The sequence below is a fragment of the Heterodontus francisci genome, unplaced genomic scaffold, assembly GCF_036365525.1.
Source record: "Heterodontus francisci isolate sHetFra1 unplaced genomic scaffold, sHetFra1.hap1 HAP1_SCAFFOLD_93, whole genome shotgun sequence".
Classification (NCBI taxonomy): domain Eukaryota; kingdom Metazoa; phylum Chordata; class Chondrichthyes; order Heterodontiformes; family Heterodontidae; genus Heterodontus; species Heterodontus francisci.
Genome location: NW_027140438.1, coordinates 6060790 through 6073073, shown reverse-complemented (window position 1 = coordinate 6073073; position 12284 = coordinate 6060790).

Below are 12284 nucleotides of genomic sequence, written 5' to 3'. Positions count from 1 at the left end.
GCTTCCACCTTGTTACCCATTCACTTAAACTGCCTACACCTTTTTTGTCTCAGCCTCACAGCATGCATTTGTACCTAGCTTTGTATCGTCAGCAAATCTAGAAACATTGCACTCACTTTCTTCGTCTAAGTTCCGAATATAGATGGTAAATAGCTGGAGCAACAGCAATGATCATTGCGACACTCCACTAGTTACAGCCTGGCAACCTGAAAATGCCCCGTTTATCACAGTGGCGCAGTGGTTAGCACTCCAGGGACCCGGGTTCGATTCCGGGTACTGCCTGTGTGGAGTTTGCAAGTTCTCCCTGTGTCTGCGTGGGTTTTCTCCGGGTGCTCCGGTTTCCTCCCACAAGCCAAAAGACTTACAGGTTGATAGGTAAATTGGCCATTATAAATTGTCACTAGTGTAGGTCGGTGGTAGGGAAATATAGGGACAGGTGGGGATGTTTGGTAGGAATATGGGGTTAGTGTCGGATTAGTATAAATGGGTGGTTGATGTTCGGCACAGACTCGGTGGGCCGAAGGGCCTGTTTCTGTGCTGTATCTCGAATCTAACCTAATCTAATCTCGACTCACTACTTCAGATTAAACAGAGGGCCCGGGTGGAACCAACGCTGTGAATAGTCACAAGATTAAACACAGGGCCAGAGGGAACCTGCAATGTGAATAATCAAAAGTTAACAACACAGGGCCCAGGGGAACATACAGAGTGAATTGTCAGAAGTTGAAACACGGTGCCCAGGGAAACCTGCACTGTGAATATTTACACTATCAAAACACATGGCCCAGGGTGGTCATGCACAGTGAACGATCGCAATATTAAATACAGGGCCTGTCAGGAATCTACACTGTGAATAGTCGCAAGTTTAAACAAAGGGCTCGGGTGAACCGTCAGAGTGAATTGTCACAAGTTTAATCACAGTGCGTGATGAGGAAACCTGCACAATAAAAATCCACAAGTGTAAAAAACAAGGCCGAAGTGAACCTGAACAGTGAATTTTAAGATTAATCTGAGGTTTCGGGAGGAACGTGCACAGCGAATTGTCACATTTTAAAACACAGGGCCCATGGGGAACCTGCACGGTGAATAGTCCCAGATTTAGACACAGGGCCCAGGGGAACATACACAATGAATAGTCACAAGTTTAAAAACAGGGCCAAGGGGAATCTGAACAGTGAATAGTCACAATATTGAGCACATGGCCCGGGGGGATCCTGCACACTGATTCGTGTCAAATTTCAACACAGGGCCCAGGGGGAACCTGCACGGTGAATAGTCACAATTCGAAATACAGGGCCCGGGACGATCCTTCACAGTGAATAGTCACATGTTTCAGCAGAGGGCCCGGGGGAACCTGCACAGTGATTTATGTCATGTTTAAACACAGAGCCCGGGGAGCCTGCACAGTGAATAGTCGCAGTTTAAACACAGGGCCCTGGGGATCATGCAAAGTTAGCAGTCATATGTTTAAACACAGGACCCGGGGAATCCTGCACATGTGATTCCTGTCAAGTTTAAAGACAGGGCTCAGGGGGGGATCCTGCACAGTGAAGAGTCACGAGTTTAAACACAGGGCCCGGGGGATCCTGCACAGTGATTCATGTCAAGTTTAAACACAGGGCCCGGGGGATCCTGCACAGTGATTTATGTCAAGTTAAAACACAGAGACGGGGAGTCTGCACAGTGAATAGCCACAGTTTAAACAAAGGGCCCTGTGCAACCTGCAAAGTTAGTAGTCAAATGTTTAAATTTAGGGCCCGGGGGATCCAGCACAGTGAAGAGTTATGAGTTTAAACACAGGGCCCGGGGGATCCAGCACAGTGAATAGTCACATGTTTAAACATAGGGCCCGGCGGATACTGCACAGTGATTCGTATCAAGTTTAAACACAGCGCCCGGGGGATCCAGCACAGTGATTCTGGTCAAGCTTAAACACGGGTCCCGGGGGATTCTGCACAGTGATTCGTGTCATGTTTAAACACAGGGCCCGGGGGAATCCTGCACAGTGAATAGTCACAAGTTTAAACACGAGGCCCGGGGGTTCCTGCACAGAGATTCGTGTCAAGTTTAAACACAGGACCGGGGGAAAGCCACACAGTGAATAGTCGCAAGATTAAAGTCAGGGCCCGGGGGTAAGCCGCACAGTGAATCGTGACGAGATTAAAAACGCAACCAGTGGTGCACCTGCACAGTGCTCTTACCATTTCCTCTCGTGAATATGATCGCCAAGAGTTGGGCTCTAATTCTGGTGGACTTGGTGGAGCGTTCCAGTTACACCAACTCTGGAAGTGAACAGTTTGCTCACAGTGGAGTTAAACCTCTTCCTGCACTTTTCAAGGAACATGATGCCAAGAGGGCCAGAACTGCTGGTGTGGACTCCCTGTGCTGCTTCGGTAGCTCGGAAGGTTAGTACAGAAGACAACAGCACTGTGAAAAGTGAGCTGTCCAGGCCTTCGGGTGGGTGCCAGTTACCTCCCAAAGAAGCAGGTTGATGACTTTTAAGAACAAAGTAAGTTGCATTCGCATCCAGCACCTAACCACCACGACGAAACGAACCATCCCCCGAACGTCTCTATACCCCCAGCATAAGTACAGTGTTCTAGATTAGATTAGAGATACAGCACTGAAACAGGCCCTTCGGCCCACCGAGTCTGTGCCGAACATCAACCACCCATTTATACTAATCCTGCACTAATCCCATATTCCTACCAAACATCCCCACCTGTCTCTATATTTCCCTACCACCTACCGATACTAGTGACAATTTATAATGGCCAATTTACCTATCAACCTGCAAGTCTTTTGGCTTGTGGGAGGAAACCGGAGCACCCGGAGAAAACCCACGCAGACACAGGGAGAACTTGCAAACTCCACACAGGCAGTACCCGGAATCGAACCCGGGTCCCTGGAGCTGTGAGGCTGCGGTGCTAACCACTGCGCCACTGTGCCGCCCAAGACCTAAGAGAACTGGGTGGCAGACGTGGGGTAACTGGGTACTGGTGATGTGGCTGTAATGGTGTAGACACTAACCCAAATGAGATACCCTCATATTGACCCCACTACCTTCGACACTGAGGAAACACACCATGCGATACGATCCTTGCAACACAATAAGAGGGCATGCGTGGGCTTCAGATGCAAAATTGGCAGTCAATGCCTACATAGTTAAATAGCCAGCAGCCACTCAGTTCGAAGACTCACATATGAAGAACAGATACTTGGGTAAGCTAGTGGGGAACGACGAACACATGCAAAATTGGAATTCAGTGGAATTACAGGCTTCAACAGAAGACAAGTTCGGAGCAGCCATTGCACAGTACACCAGCTTGTATTTATACAGTAGCTTTAAGGTAGCAAATTGTCCCAAGGCACTTCACAGGAGCATTATCAAAGAAAAGATGGCACGAAGACAGGGGATATTTTGATCAAATGTCCAAAGGAGAGATTAGAACAAATGACAAAAAACCTGATCAATGAGGAACGTTTTAAGGAGTGTATTAAAAGTAGGATAGAGAGTGAAGCAGTTTAAAGATGGTATATCGGCTCATCGTATCCATGCTGTTTCTTCACGGAGCTACACAGTCATTCCCACTCCCCCACTCAATCCCCATAGCCCTGCAAGTTTATTTCCGTCACGTTACTGTACAATTTCAATTTGAAATCATTGTTGTCTCTGCTTTCACCACCCTTGTGGGCAGCAGAATCCAGATCATTACCACCCGCTGCATAAAAAAGTCCCAAATAATATTTCACCTGTATCTCTTGCCCAAAGCCGACAATCTGTGTCCTGTGGTTCTTGTACCATTAGTTGGTGGGGATGTTGGCCACCTCGAGGACTTCTGTGTTGGAGATACGGTCCTGCCACCTGATGCCAAGGATTCTCTGGAGGCAGCGAAGATGGAATGAATTGAAACATCGCTCTTGGCTGACATACGTTGTCCAGGCCTCGCTGTCGTAGAGCAAGGTACTGAGGACACAGGTTTGATACACTCGGACTTTTGTGTTCTGTGGTCTATATATATATTTATATATATATATGTGTGTGTATCGTGTTCAGATGAAAGTCTTTCGCTGAACATGTTTGTTTAGTGGCTGTAATGAATGTCATTTTTCATAAGGCCCAATTAAATTTCTTTGCTATGAATCAGATTTTCATTGCAATCTCATTCTCGCAAAACGTCCAAGAGAGTAGCAATTCAGGGACAGCCGTGTATCAGCCGCTCTATAGGGAGGGAGAGAAGGGATCAACGTCTGAGAAGATTAGTTTGGAAGAGTATGATCTCCGAGCTTCAATGTGTATAGTCAAACGACCATATACTGTCTTTTGAAATTGGGATATATATTGCAGTTTTCGGTGTGCTGTATCCGACTCGCTGATGCTGGTGTTCCTGGTGAGACTCGATGTCCAAATATTGATGTCTCCAGATTTTCTTAGAAATATAGACGGTTCTGGGATTGTGTATCGATATTTCCGGGTATAACATGGAATTGAGAGTAATTGAACAGGATCTCTGGGAGTCTGCTTATATCTTCTGGGGGGTCAGTGTGAATGTCAATGAATTTACAGATCAGGCATCTGTCTGCATTTGTCGAACCCACTCCCACACTTCCACCCTCACTCCTACCCCTGCCTCCCAGAACAGTTTCAGGGATCTCCTTGCCCTCACTTTCCACCCAGCAGCTTCCACATCCAAGATTTTATCTTCCCCCATTTCCGCCACATCCAGCGTGATGCAACCAACCAAACACATCATCCCCTCCCCTTCATGTCAGCGTTCTGAACGGACCATTCCCTCTGGGACACGCTGGTCCACTCCTCCATCGCCCACCAACTTGTTCCCTTTGCATGGCACCGTCCCATGCAATTGCGGGACGTGTAATACCTTTGACCTCCCCTCTCCTCATCATCCAAGGCTGCAAGCAATCTTTCCAGGTGAAGCAATGATTTACTTGTACTTGTTTCAATTTAGAATACTGATACGACAAGAGTTGATTCAGTCTCACTACTCCACAGGTCACAACATATTCGTAAAGTTTTCCAGCTACCAGAAAAACACCCACTTTAAACACTTTATTTGCACCCCCCCCACCGCAGAATATAGCATACCAAGCCAGATTACAAAATTAACAATTTTCAGAAACTAAATCTTAAACAATAATGAATCAAATCTATAGATGAAAAGATGATATAACTTCTTAATCTTCCTATCTCTTATGCACACACAAATATACATGAAAACACCAGTTAACCGGGGGAAAAGGCTTTTCTCTTTCCAACTGTTTCCTGAGCATAATAAAATAACTTGGTCAAAATATTCTGGTCAGGTATTCCCGGTCGGTGAGGTGTCCCTGAGTCCAATAGTCGGATGCCACTTGAAATCTCTGCAGGCGGGTTCAATGAACAGTTTGTGATGGTTTGGTGTTCAAGGCAGGCGTCACACAGATCTTTCAGCAAAGGATGTAGCAACAGGCCTACTTGGATTTTGAAGCAGCTGTCTAGCAATATAAGCTTTCTTGAGCTATCTGGGTTTTCTAAAATATAACAGGCAACAGGAATCAGTCTTGAGGCAGAGAATATTCAGAGACTGGAGGCAATATGATTCTGTTCCTTTAACAATGCTGGGCTTCCTTTCTGCAAAGTAGTTTTCCACCACAGAATGTAGCAACTTCTCTTTTCCTAGGTCTTTTCTCTCTCCAGGGCTCTTTTCCCCTCTCCAAGCAGACCACAACCACAGCGCAAATGAAGGCTTTTTTCCAAGACAGGAAAATCTTACTTTTTCAGATAGTAGCTATTTTCCTTGTCTGCAAACATAGGTCCCAGCCAGCTCACAGCAATGCTGCTCAGTTCACTGATCTCTCACAGTGCAAAGTGAAACTAAAACCCGAACAATAAGTCATGTGACATTCATAACGATTCATGTAATTTGCCTGTTGAGCTGCTGTCAACAGGTGCCGGAAATCTGAACTCAGTTCCAACACCAAGTTGCAGCATCCAATGTTCACAGAAAATCCTTTTGCTCAAACATTTAACATCACACAGAATTATTAGCGGTCAATACAAAAAAAATAATGGTCTTGTGACATTATTGTATTTGCTGCTTGACTACGAGCTTCCAATGACTTGCCATTTTAATCCACCACCCTGCTCTCACACCCACATTTCTGTCCTTGGCCTCCTGCAGTGTTCCAGTGACGCTCAACACAAGCTCGAAGAAAGCAAATCGTCTTCTGATTAGACACTCTACAGCCTTCTGGACTCAACATCGAGTTCAACGATCTCAGTTCATGACTGCCATTAGTTTTTTAAAAATTTATTTGATTTCATTTTATTTTTAACCATGTGTCAGTTTGGCGTGCTTTTCCTTTTGGACAGAGCTTATCATTGCACTGCAATTAATACCCTCTCTGGAATAATACTATGTCTTTCTACTACAACTCTTGCACTCCCTTTTCCTTTTATTCCGTGTTATCTCTGTTATTTCACACATCTGGAATTAAAAGTTAGTGTAATGGTGACCGTGAACCGATTGTCGACTGTTGAAAAAAATCCATCTGGTTCACTCAAGTCCTTTCCGAAACGAAATCTGCTGTCCTTACCTGGTCTGGCCTACAGTAGAATCCAGACCCACAGCAATGTGGTTGACTCATAAAATGTCCTCTGAGCTAGTCCAGCAAGCCACCCAGTTGTATCAAACCACTAACAAGCCTAAGGAATGGAATGAATCCAGAAGAACCATCCAGCATTGACCTCGGCTCTGGAAACACAGCCCTGTCGACTCTGAAAAATCCTCCTTCGTATCATCTGGGGGCAGGTGCCAAAATTGGAAGGGATGTCCCACAGGCTATGCAAGCAACAGCCTGACTTGGTCATACTTATGGAATCATACATAACGGACAATGTCGCAGACACCACCATCATCATCCACAGATATGTCCTGTCACACTGTAAGGACATGTCCACCGACTCTGGTGGCATAGCGGTAGACAGTCAGGATGAAGTTGCCTTGGAAGCCCTCAACACTGACTCTGGACCCCATGATGTCTGATTCCATCAGATCAAACATGGCCAAGGAAACCTCCCGCTGATTGCCACCTCGCCTGCATGCCCCCTCCCCCCACGCCTTGGCTGAAGAATCAGTGCTTATCCATATTGAATACCAATTGGAAGAAACGCTTAGCGCAGCAAGGGCATAATATGTACTCTGGGTGGGAGACTTCAATGCCCATCAGAAGAGTGGCTAGGTAGTACCACTGCTGACAAAGCTGGCTGAGTCCTAAAGCGCACAACATCGAGACTGCATCTTTGGCAGCTGCTGAGGGGACCAACAAGAGGGAAAAACCTACTTGACCTCGTCTTTACCATTCTACTTGATGCAGATGAATCTGTCAATAGCAGTATTGGTAGGAGTGACCACTACACAGTCATTGAGGAGACGAAGTCCTGTCTTTACATTGAGGTATATTCACCATTGTGCTGTGTGGCACTGCCACCATGCTAAAATGATTGCAAAACAGATCTAGCCACTCCAAACTGGGTATCCATGAGGCGCTTTGGGCCATCAGTAACAGCAGAATTATATTCGACCACAATGTGTAACTTCATGGCACGGCATATCTCTCACTCTGCCATTACCAGCAAGCCGTGGGATCAACCCTGGTTCAATGAGAGTGCAGGAGGGTTAAAATTCTAGCACTCCCTTCCTTACAGCACTATGGGTGCACCTACACTCCCAGGACTGCAGCAGTTAAAGAAGGCAACTCACACCATCTCAAAAGCAATCAAGGATGGTCAATAAATGCTGGTCTCGTCAGGGGCGCCCACTCCCCATAAATGAATAATAATAAAAACATAATCTCTCCTGCCCTACATCCGATCGTACATCTTAACTTTATTTCTTCTTGACCCCTTTTTTCACTTTCAAAAAATAAACTATGACATTTCTCATCTTTCCCTGTTCTGCTGAAAGTTCACAGACCTGAAATGCTAATTTTGTCTCCTCAGATGTTGTCAGATCTGTTGAGTATTTCCCACACTTTCTGATTTAAGGTCAATGTTTATTGGTTTGCCCGAGTGTCAGGTTATTAATTGGGATCCCAGAAAATGACAGTGTTGGCAGACAGATCCTCAGATCTCTATTTTCATACGACATCCCCTGAAGCGAAATTCTGAGGAGATCTTGCATGTGTAACATAATTTATATAAGTTATTTGCTGAGTATCAGTGCTTACTGCAATTTCCTTGGTTAGTATTACAATTTTAAGTATGTTCATGTGTAAGTGCCACTGTTTCCAGGATTGATCAGTTCCTCGCAGACACAAGGAATTGACCCAAGTATCTTAAACCTACACCATTCTGTGCGTGTGCTTCAAGTTTCTCTGACAACCGTTTGCTGTCATCACCCATGTCTCACACTGAAATTGTCAGTCTGTGATATCTGCAAAACACACCTCAGGGGGAGGAGTCTATCAGATTGTGAAAGGACCGGATACACCTGCAGATATACTGTGGTGCAGTGGTTAGCACCGCAGCCTCACAGCTCCAGCGACCCGGGTTCAATTCTGGGTACTGCCTGCGTGGAGTTTGCAAGTTCTCCCTGTGTCTGCGTGGGTTTCCTCCGGGTGCTCCGGTTTCCTCCCACATGCCAAGGACTTGCTGGTTGATAGGTTAATTGGCCATTATAAATTGCCCCTAGTATAGGTAGGTGGCAGGGAAATATAGGGGCAGGTGTGAATGTAGTAGGAATATGGAATTAGTGTAGGATTAGTATAAAATGGGTGGTTGATGGTCGGCACAGACTCGGTGGGCTGAAGGGCCTGTTTCAGTGCTGTATCTCTAAACTAAAACTAAAACCAAGGAGAATGTGGCATCGTCTTGATGGAGATGGTGAGAGGGGACAGTAACTGCAGTGAGCCAGGGACACCAGCAGATGGAGATGGTGAGAAAGGAGACAGCAACTGCAGTGTGACAGGGACACCAGTAAATTGAGATGGTGAGAGGAGGATAGTAACTGCAGTGAGACAGGTACATAACATTGGGGGATGACAAAAGCACTTCTCCTCTTTGACAAATATTTATATTTCCCTCCCACTGCGCTGTATCAGCAGCCAGACCTGGAACCCATCCTGAGAGATGGCTCGTGCCAGTCACTGCACTGTCATCGTGCAGGCAGAATTGGAGACCACACCGAAAGCTGACCATGTGGTGCCTGGCATGGCACGGTGATGCAGCGAGTAACATGAGAAGTCTGAGAACAAGTGATTTAACATCGGATGCATTGAAATGCTGCCGACACCCCTTCCTCCCACCCCTGCACCCAGTGATCCACGAACATCATTCTTCTCTTACATTTAGCTCAGATCTCCACTGCACCTGGACAGAGAAAATCCCTCCATGAGGCATTCACATGCCCACACACTGTGAAGGAACTAAAGTTATTCACAAAACAATCTGCATAAATTGACATGGATAAACGTTTAACTAATATTACATTCACAAATTGCACTCAAATTAATATTCATTCATGTGCCACCCAATAGTGTTTCCTTGAAGGCTGTGTGTTTTCTAATTCGAGAGCTGCCCCTTTGACCTCAGTGTGGTGGACGCTTACTGCAGTCGTAAAAATGGCACTGCAGATATTTACAACCGGAACTTTCGGCAGTGCGCCTGAGAGTGGGACTGACTTCTGGTTGGAGCACCTCGACTAACTTGGTGTTGCCTGCATGGGCATCGAACGAGGGTCTGTCAAGGGCGCAGATGCACTTCCCTCTTGAGAGGGGACACCGCCTGCAGCTCCCATAGCACCAGTCTGCTCCCATGGGGCTGTACATTATAACTCACTGATCTGCATGAGAGAAATCTAAAGGACATCAGGGATCTGACCAAAGCTCCTCTCCATTCGAACCACTAAATCTCTCAATGCTGCCTCTCTACTTTTCGAAGCTGGAAGGGATTGTGGGAACCAGTGCCCCAACAGCAGCAGGTTGGGCTTTAATCAAAGCTGGCCTGTGTGAGTTGGTGTATCTTTGTGTGTGTGCGTGTGTGTTTGTATATCTGCCTTGCTCTGTGCCTGGGTTTTGATCGGTGTGCGTGTGTGTGTGTGTGTGTGTGTGTGTGTGGTGCGCGTGGCGTGTGTCTGTGTTTGTCTTTGCAGATCGGTCTGCCTTGGTGCCTGGGTTCTGATCGGTGTGCGTGTGTGTGTTTGTGTGTGAGTCTGTCTGTCTCTGTTTGTGTCTCCGTGTTTGTATATTTGTCTGATTCAGTGCCTGGTGTCAGATCGGTGTGTGTGTGCGTGTTTGTGTGTGTGTGTTTGTGTGTATGTGTGTGCTTGTGTGAGTGTGTTTGTGTGTGTGTTTGTGTGTGTGTGTGTGTCTTTGTATATCTGTCTGGCTCACAGCCTGAGTTCTGAATGGTGTGATTGTGTGTGTGTGTGTGTGTGTGTGTGTGTGTGCCTGTCTGCCGGGCTGGGTGCCTGGGTTCTGATCGGTGTGTGTGTGGCGTGTGTCTTTGTTTGTATCTCTGTCTGGCTCAGTGCCTCGGGTCTGATCGGTGTGTGAGTGAGTTTGTGTTTGTGTCTGTGTGCACGTGTGTGTGTTTGTCTTTGTAGATCTGTCTGGCTTGCTGTCTGTGTTCTGATCGGTGTGCGTGTGTGTGTTTGTGTGTGAGTCTGTCTCTCTCTGTTTGTGTTTATGTGTTTGTATATCTGCCTTATTCAGTGCCTGGGGTATGATCGGTGTGTGTGTGTGCTTGTGTGTGTGTGTGTGTGTGTGTGTCTCTGTCTGTCTGTATGTATGTGTTTCCATATCTGTCTGGCTCAGTGCCTGTGGTCTGATTGGTGTGTCGTTGGTGAGTATTTGTCTGTCTGTCTATTTTTGTGTGTGGGTATGTGTGTGTGTTTGTATATCGGTCTGGCTCAGTGCCCGGTGTCTGATGTGTGTGTGTGTATGTGTGTGTGTGTGTGTGTTTGTGTGTGGCTCTGTCTGTGTGTTTGTATATCTGTCTGGCTCAGTGCATGAGGTCCGATCGGTGTGCATTTGTGGGTGTGTGGTTTGTGTCTGTGTTTGACTGCATGTGCTTGTATATCGGTCTGGCTCAGTGCCTGCGGTCTGATCAGTGTTTGTGTGTATGTGTTTGTGTGTATATGTATATCTGTCTGGCTCACTGCTTGTGGTCTGATCTGTGTTTGTGAGCGCGTGTGTGTTTGTGTGTGTGTGCCTGTCTGTCTCTCTTTGTGAGTGTGTGTTTGTACATATGTCCGTTTCAGTGCCTGTGTTCTGATCGGTGTGTGTGTGTTTGTGTCTGTCTCTGTTTGTGTCTCAGTGTTTGTATAACTGTCTGCCTCAGTGCCGGGGGTCTGATTGGTGTGTGTCTGTGTGTATGTGTCTGTCTGTCTCTCTGTGAGTGTGTGTGTGTATATCACTCGAGCTCAGTGCCTGGAGTCTGATCAGTGCATGTGCGTATAATCTGTCTGGCTCAGTGCTTGTGGTGTGATTGGTGTGTGTATGTCTGCAGGAGCAGGAGTAGGCCATTCGGCCATTCGGCCCTGCTCCGTCATTCATTATGATCATGGCTGATCACCTAACTCAGTAACCTGTTGCCGCTTTCGCCCCATATCCTTTGATCCCCTTAAACCCAAGAGCTATATCTAACTCCTTCTTGAAAACATACAATGTTTTGGCCTCAACTGCTTTCTGTGGTAGCGAATTCCACAGGCTCACCACTCACTGGGTGAAGACATTTCTCCTCATCTCAGTCCTTAATGGTTAACCCCGTATACTTAGACTATGACCCCTGGTTCTGGACGACCCCACCATCGTTAACATCATTCCTGCATCTACCCTGTCAAGCCCTGTTAGAATTTTATAGGTTTCTATGAGATCCCCCCTCACTCTTCTGAACTCCAGAGAATATAATCTGAACCCACTCAATATCTCCACATACGTCAGTCCTGCCATCCCAGGAATCAATCTGGCAAACCTTCGCTGCACTCCCTCGATAGCAAGAACATACTTCCTCAGAGACCAAGACTGCACACAATATTCCTGGTGTGGCCTCACCAAGGCCCTGTATAATTGCAGCAAGACATCCCTGCTCCTGTACCTGTTGGACTTGCATGCTTACCTTCAGCGACTGATGTATGAGAACACACAGGACTCATTTCATATTTCCCTTTCTCAGTTTTTAAGCCATTCAGATAATAATCTGCCTTCCTGTGTTTGCTGCCAGACTGGATAACCTCACATTTGTCCACATTATACTGCATCCGCCGTGCATTTGCCGACTCACG